The sequence below is a fragment of the Cucurbita moschata genome, unplaced genomic scaffold (genome assembly GCF_002738365.1).
Source record: "Cucurbita moschata cultivar Rifu unplaced genomic scaffold, Cmos_1.0 Cmo_Scf00006, whole genome shotgun sequence".
In the NCBI taxonomy this organism is placed as follows: Eukaryota; Viridiplantae; Streptophyta; class Magnoliopsida; order Cucurbitales; family Cucurbitaceae; genus Cucurbita; species Cucurbita moschata.
The window spans coordinates 3,106,873-3,114,444 of NW_019268522.1; positions in this window are offsets into that span (position 1 = coordinate 3,106,873).

The following is a 7,572-nucleotide window of genomic DNA, read 5'->3' on the forward strand; positions in this document are numbered from 1 at the left end:
TTTTTTTTTTTTTTTTTTTTTTTGTAAGATTCACACCTTAATCATGGTTAATCTTTTGTTCAAGAACTGTTTGCTTAATTCCCAAAATGTCCTTCCATCATAATCAACCAGTCCACTAGGAAAAAATTGAAAAATTAAAATTAAAATTAATAAGACAGCATCATGTGCTAATTTTTGCCCATTTTCTTGACTATCACTATCTGCCATTGCCCTTGCCCTGATCCGCTCGTAGATGTTGTCCTCTTTGGACTTTCTGTTTTGTTTTCCTCCCTAACTAATGTGGGACATCACAATCCACTCCCCTTTCGGGGCCAGCGTCCTCGCTGGTACGGGTACTCTTTCCTTTCCCACCAAATCCACCCCCTTTGGGGCCTAACGTCCTTAGTGGCACACCGTTCTCGCTGGTACTCTTTCCTTCCCCGCCAAATCCACTCCCCTTTGGAACCTAGCGTCCTTAGTGGCACACCGTCTCGTGTCTACTCTCTTTAGGGAACAGCCTCCTTGTTGGTACATAGTCTGCCTCTGATACCATTTGTAACGACCTAGATCATCACAATTCACCCCCCCTTTTGGGGCCAGCGTTCTCGCTGGTACTCTTTCCTTTCCCGCCAAATCCACCCCCCTTTGTGGCCTAGTGTTCTTAGTGGCACACCGTCTCATGTCTACCCTCTTTAGGGAACAGTCTCCTCGCTGGCACATAGTCTGGCTCTGATACCATTTATAACGGCCTAAATCCACCGCTAGCAAATATTGTTCTCTTTGGGCTTTTCCTTTCGAGCTTCCCCTCAACGCTTTAAAACGCGTCTACTAGGGAAAAGTTTCCATAACCTTATAAAGGATGTTTTGTTCTCCTCCACAACCAATGTGGGACATCACAATCCACACCTCCCTTCAGGGCCCAGCATCCTTACTAGGACATTGTCTCGCGTCTACCCCCTTTGGGGAGTAGTCTCCTCGCTGGCACATAGTCCAGTATCTGGCTCTGATACCATTTGTAACCGCCCAAATTCACTAGCAGATATTGTCCTCTTTGGGTTTTTCTTTTCAGGCTTTCCCTCAAGGCTTTAAAACGCATCTAGGGGAAGGTTTTCATACCCTTATATTTTGTTCTCCTCCCCAACCAATGTGTGACATCGCACTATCTCCATGTTATTAATCACTAACCCCATCTTTCCTAGGTTTGATTTTATTTTGTCTTTAAATTTTTTTTTGATTCTTTGACTATGGCTTTGGTTATATCATCTCAAATAAATACGGGTTGAATGTTCTATTTTGATTCGGTACATCTTGGCCTTGAATTCTTCAAATTCAACCCAAAAAGTTGGAATCTTTTCTCTTTTAAGAGATCATTCGGCAATAGGAGTCTTCATGTGATTCGATGATTGGATTAGTTCGGACTATTCAACCCAAACTATAAAGGTTGACTCGGGTTATATTTTTTTCTGTTTGAGTGAGGTTGAATTTTTTTAAAACAGAAAAATTCAATTCAATTTACATGTTTATATTTCTTTTTGGTCCGGTTGACCAAACTCGAAAATAGGGTTACAACCTGCCTAACCCTACACTACCCTACTTTACTTTTAAAAAGACGGAGAATAATTAACGTCTATAACTTATGTTAGTAATAGACCGTGACTTGTAAATGTTTGATATTTGAACTTTATGAGATTTTACGGTTTAATATAAAATGTATTGTGCATAGTGAGAATTTTTTTAGATAATTAAAAAAAAAAAAAAAACTTAACTAGTGTACCCCTGCTCGGTAAAAACATCATTTCATTCTCTTAGGCGGCTTTTCAGTCCGAACTAAATTGGAAGTGTAGAACTTCTCTACACACGACTTACATTTGCAGACATGGACCCACCATGTAGGTTCGCACACTCCCTAAACCTACTGGTTGGGCTAACCCTCGCTGACAGACATCTAAAGGGAATAGCGAACGTCGTAACATCATGGTAAATATGAGGGTCATAATCACTTTAATATTATTTTTTACTGGGTGGTTTCTTATTCACTTTATATTGTTTTTATCTTAATAAATTTTAACTTATAAAATAAGTGATAAATAGTAACTTAAGTTTATAGTTTTGAAAAGTTACTTTTACTTTAAAGTTCTAGAGAATCTAGAAATAGTTACTGCGGAATATTCCTTTTTTCTCTCTCTAAAAGTTAGAAAGATAAACTTGAACATTAATGAATTAATTATTTATTTATTTATTTTATTCTCTAGACAATTTGATTTTGATACGTAACTCAATAAATGAACATTAGAATACATAATTATATGTGCAGTCATATAAGATTCGTATTAAATGTCGTAAATAAATTAACAAAAACCAAAATAAAATTTATAAATATTAGAATCTAAAATAAGAAATTTACTGCCAAATATAACAGTAAAAAAAATATATATATATATAAAAATACTCTAATTAATTCATATATTTAGATTAATTTATCTGGTATTAGGTGAAAGTGTTTAATTAGAGTAAATATTTATTTAGAATTTTTTTATTAAAAAAATTAATATTTGAAATTTAATTTAAAGAATATCCAAGCTTTGGGAAAAGAAAATGCCATAATTAGAAAAGTTAACATGAAAGTTGGAATAACCATTAATTTGACTTTAATGCTCTGTTTTTACTATTTTTATATTTGGAAATTATGGTTGACTTTTAATGAACAAAATTATTAATTAATAAATTAGTTATTTTGCTTCTTGTACGGTCGTATGTTTTGAAATTTTGTAACGAGCAAAATTGAGTTGTGAATCTTATAAATGCCTTTAAATGGTAGATTATAAAAAGAAAAATTGTTCGTAAAAATAATTTTTTTTTTTCGGTTCAGATGATTTTGAAATGATCCAAATCAATTTTGTTCGTATTCAAAATTATTTTTTAATCATTTAAATTCAATAAAATGTGATCTTCGTATCATTAAAATTGATTTGAATAATTAAAAATATGTGTTTGAGTCATAGGAGTGATTTTAGCAATTTTAAAATTATTTTCAAACATGTTTTGAACCGTTATTATTTAGTTAAAGATTTCATAGTCAAGATCCCATGTTTATGAATGTCGGCTGTTAATGAATGTAATGACACAAAAAAATAAAAATAAAAATTCATGGTCAGGAACCGCGAGATTTTCGGTAAGGCAGTGAGATCTCTGAAAATTACCAATGTCCCTACAAAAGTTCGGTTTCTCAACACTTCAACCATTCAAACATTTCCTTCCATTTGAGGGTGATTGAGTATAGAAAGAACAAGTCCTGCAAAAAGACGGTGAACGATTTCTTCCTTGGAGTGTGGCGGTCGGTGAAGTTCTAGGTCAAATTCAGTGCTCGACAAAGGACAAGTCACACAGTCTGGAAAGCGGTTGATGATTCTAAGCACACAAAATGATAAGTCTGGTGTGGTTTACGTTGTTTCCACTATGCTCTCGCTGTTGGTACGAACTTTGGTTTTATGAAGAATTTGTGATGTTGAAATTCACTATTGTAGGTGCATACAAGTGCCTTCGACGTCACAAGTGAGGGAGATAGGTAGGGAGAGGATCATGGTGATCGGATCTCAAGTGGAGGAACGTCGAAAATACAAGCGGGAAGAAACCTAGGAGAAAGAGAAAATTAGGTAAGAAGAGGAGGGAGTCAAGCAAGGAAGAAGAGATCCATGGGTCTAGAGTCGAGTCTAGATTTGGAGCAACCCAACTCTAGCGCGCCAAGTCCGCAGCTTAGGAGCCCAGTGTACATCCTACGAGAAGCCTCGACCATCCCAATTGACCATTCTGTTTGGACGCAGATACGACTCGCGCGCCTAAGTTCGCTCGTGACCCAACCTGGTTTGTTAACCTGCGTGCAACCAAGCCACTGCACATGCACAACGTGTGCTTCCTCCCCCGACTCGCTTGTTGGCTTGCATCGTGGCTCGGCATGATCGCTCGGCTTGATAGCTTATTTAGCTCGGTAAACGGTATTTGGTACCATTTCCTATTTTTGACCGTCCCAAAGATGATTTTGACCTTCAGTTTAATCCCCGAATTGCTCAATTTAAGATATTTTGAGCTATAAATTGGAAGTAATGGACACTTTTAAGTAAGTTATATGTGCGAGACTAAGATCTCGTGGTAATATAGGTTGAAATAATCGACAAGGAGCGTTCCAAACCAACTTTAGGACTATTGAGCAACTCCGGTCAAGGCAAATCAAGTAAGTGACTCCAAATCAATTTGGTTCGAAGAATTGTTTTATGTATGATGGCATGTGCTTAATGACCCCTACATTCGTCATATGTGTGATATGCTTTAATACATCGTATGTTATGTATGAAATGATGCACACGAATTATTTTCACATAATTACAAGGTTTATTATGACATGAAAAGTATGGGGACCTCATGCATAATTGTATATTTCACGTGCATCAGGATACTTTCTCATTATGATAAGTACGGACGCATACACTATAAGATTAATTATGACCATCATGTTTACCATGATGCTACAACGATCACTATTCCCTCTGGGTGTCCGACAATAGTATGTCACCGAGTGCTAGCTCGACCAGTAGGTCAAGTGGTGTGAGAACCCGCATGGTGGCTTCATGTTCGCACGTGTGGGTCGTGTGTAGAGAAATACTATACATCCAACTTAGGCCAGACTGAAAAGCTGCATAAGAGAATGAATTCTTGTTTTGAATAATAGGTCCCTCCATGTTGCATGTGATTGCATTCCCAACCTCAATAGTGGGGTCACTTACTGAAAATACTCAAGTCATATGCTACTCTTACATTTCAAGTAAACATAAGGTCCCATTGAAGCCCATGGAACTTGTGTAGGGTAGTTGCACTTTATTTATCTCGTCACCCTTAGGTTAGATCAATGCATCGTCTTCTAATGTTTGGATACATGGTTTATTCTCGTTTTCATATGTTTTATGCATAAAAAAGTCACGTCATGCATATGGTAGTGACTCTATTTCAATAAAAAAACAGGGTCGTTACAATTGAGCCCACTCTAGCTCGGCCGCACCACTTGGGGTTTTGCTTAATACATTTCATTTAACGGTTAAGAATATTTAATACTAAATTATAGTTTATCATATATATCATATTTGATATTTTATTATAAGGCAAATATCTAGATATTTACTCTTACAATAGGCATCTTCCCGTTTATACTCTTTCTATATCCTTGTAATTTATTTGATTATAAATAGATAACTTTCACACCATTTAGATGTGGTAGATTAAGCAAACATTCTCATGGTATCAGAGCTCTTTCGGTTTAGCAGCTCCGATCCTTTCTTTTCAATGGCTTCTGAATCCCCTACTCATCTTCTTCTCTACCACCCCTGCTGGCTTTAACGTCGCAGGGGCAATCTCCATGGCTGCTACATGCGGAGCCGATTGATTACCCCTCGGCTCCACCCTTTTGACCTCCAAATCACCCTTCGCCATATTCTGTATATACAACCTCACATTTTCCAACACAATCGATTTTCCCTCAACCAACATAGTCTCTTTCATTTTCTTCCTAATCTTCCTTCATCCTTCATAGAAACCCTAACCTAAACCTATTGACCTTTTGTAGAGATTTACCTTTGGAATCTAGGTACTGCACTGGCCTTTTCACCAACCAAGTCACCGCCTCCCTTCTCGCCAAAATTGGCTTCTTCGCCCACTGTGGCGACTCTTCCAGCTTCAACATTGTCTTTGTCCCTTTCTCTAGGTTTTCTCTCCTGTTTGCTTAATTCACAATCATTAACCCCTACTTTGAAATACGGCTAAGTGGAGCGAAAAGGGTTTTCCATGAGATGGGGGACTCATGAACTATTACCGAAGATTCATGATAAGTTACTGTAAATAACCTTTCTTCCTGAGCCTCTAAAATCGATTTTATACCATTATCAAACAAAAAGATAGATCCTAAGAATATGATCATACATAGAAATTTAAATACTTTGAATTATATAGTTATTTATAAGGTAATTCATAATAAAAATTTATTAAACATCATCAATTGATGTTGAGATTCAAATTATTATTATGGAAAATTAATATTTAAAGAACAAAAAATAATAATAAAAGGATATAAATTTTTTTGGGAATTTAAATAGAATTTTCAATTATTTGAATGTAAGATATAAAAATAAAATAAAAAAATAATAATAAAGTATTTAATTTAAAATATGGGCCATTTTATTTACCCATTAAATTAAGCAATAAATTGAATATACATCAATCAATCAATAAATCATTGTATTTAATAAATTAGATCCTTGCTGTCTTTAAAATAATGTTAAAAGAAGAGACAACTTGGGATGATTTTACCCATAAATATTGTGCATTCGGCGCCAATTTTGATTATGTCGGTGCATATATATATATATATATGATCCTTTTTTTTATTTTTTTTTAATCTGTTTACGTCAAATTTTGGTATGAGATATTTCGGGTTTTGGGTTTGTTCTGTTTTAATTCTTAAACTTTAGGTTTATTGTGATATCCCACGTTAGTTAGGGAGGAGAACGAAATACCCTAAGAGTGTAAAAACCTTTCTCTAGCATACGTGTTTTAAAACCTTGAGGAGAAGCTCAAAGGGGACAATATCCGCTAGTAGTGGGCTTGGGCCATTACAGTTGGTATTAGAGCTAAGACGATATGCCAGCGATGAGGCTGTTTCTCGAAGGGGGTAGACAGAGGCGGTGTGCCAGTAAGAACGCTGGCCCCAAAGAGGGTGGATTTAGCGGGGGTCCCACATCGATAGGAGGAATGATGAATGCCAGTGAGGACGCTGAGCCCTGAAAATGGGTAAAGTGGGATAGAACGAAACACTCTTTATACGGGTGTGGAAACCTTTCCCCAGTAGACACGTTTTAATGTCTCGAGGAAAAATCCAAAGAAGACAATATTTGCTAGTGATGAGATTGGGTCGTAACACTCATTCTCTTTTAATCTCAAAACTTCCCGGAATAATTATAGAATAAATTCTTCCGTAACATTGCAGCTGTTATCTTGAAATTGTAAATTTTAGCCTCTATCTCCTATATCCGATAATGTTAAGCTATTAGCCATTTCGTATTAGTGTTTTTGAATAATTTCTTTTATTTTGTACGTGACGTTCGAGTTAAAAGAAGTACATTAATAAATTGACATTATAACTATCTTATTTTACAAGAAAAAGTTGGTCGTCACAGAAATACGAAAATATAAGTGATTTTCACTTTTCTTTCTAGAACACGGTATAGTAAATGTTGTAAGCGTTGGATCAGTCCACAGTAAGTTATGTTCGAGAAGAGTTATTGGTTATGGTTGTCGGTCGAGATCTTCGTAAACTAAAACGCCATTAAAATTTTGAAATTATTTTCTTTCAAATCCCATTGTTTTTTAAAGTTGATTGGAAGCCACATCCACAAATAAACATATCCCACCTATGTTGAGCGGGACCTCATATTTCTTATCTCATAAAGAAGGCAAAATATATTTATATTTTTTTAACATTTTTTAAAATTTTTATCAAATATGTAAAAAAAAAAAAAAAAAAAAAAAAAAAAAAAAAAAAAAAAAAAAAAA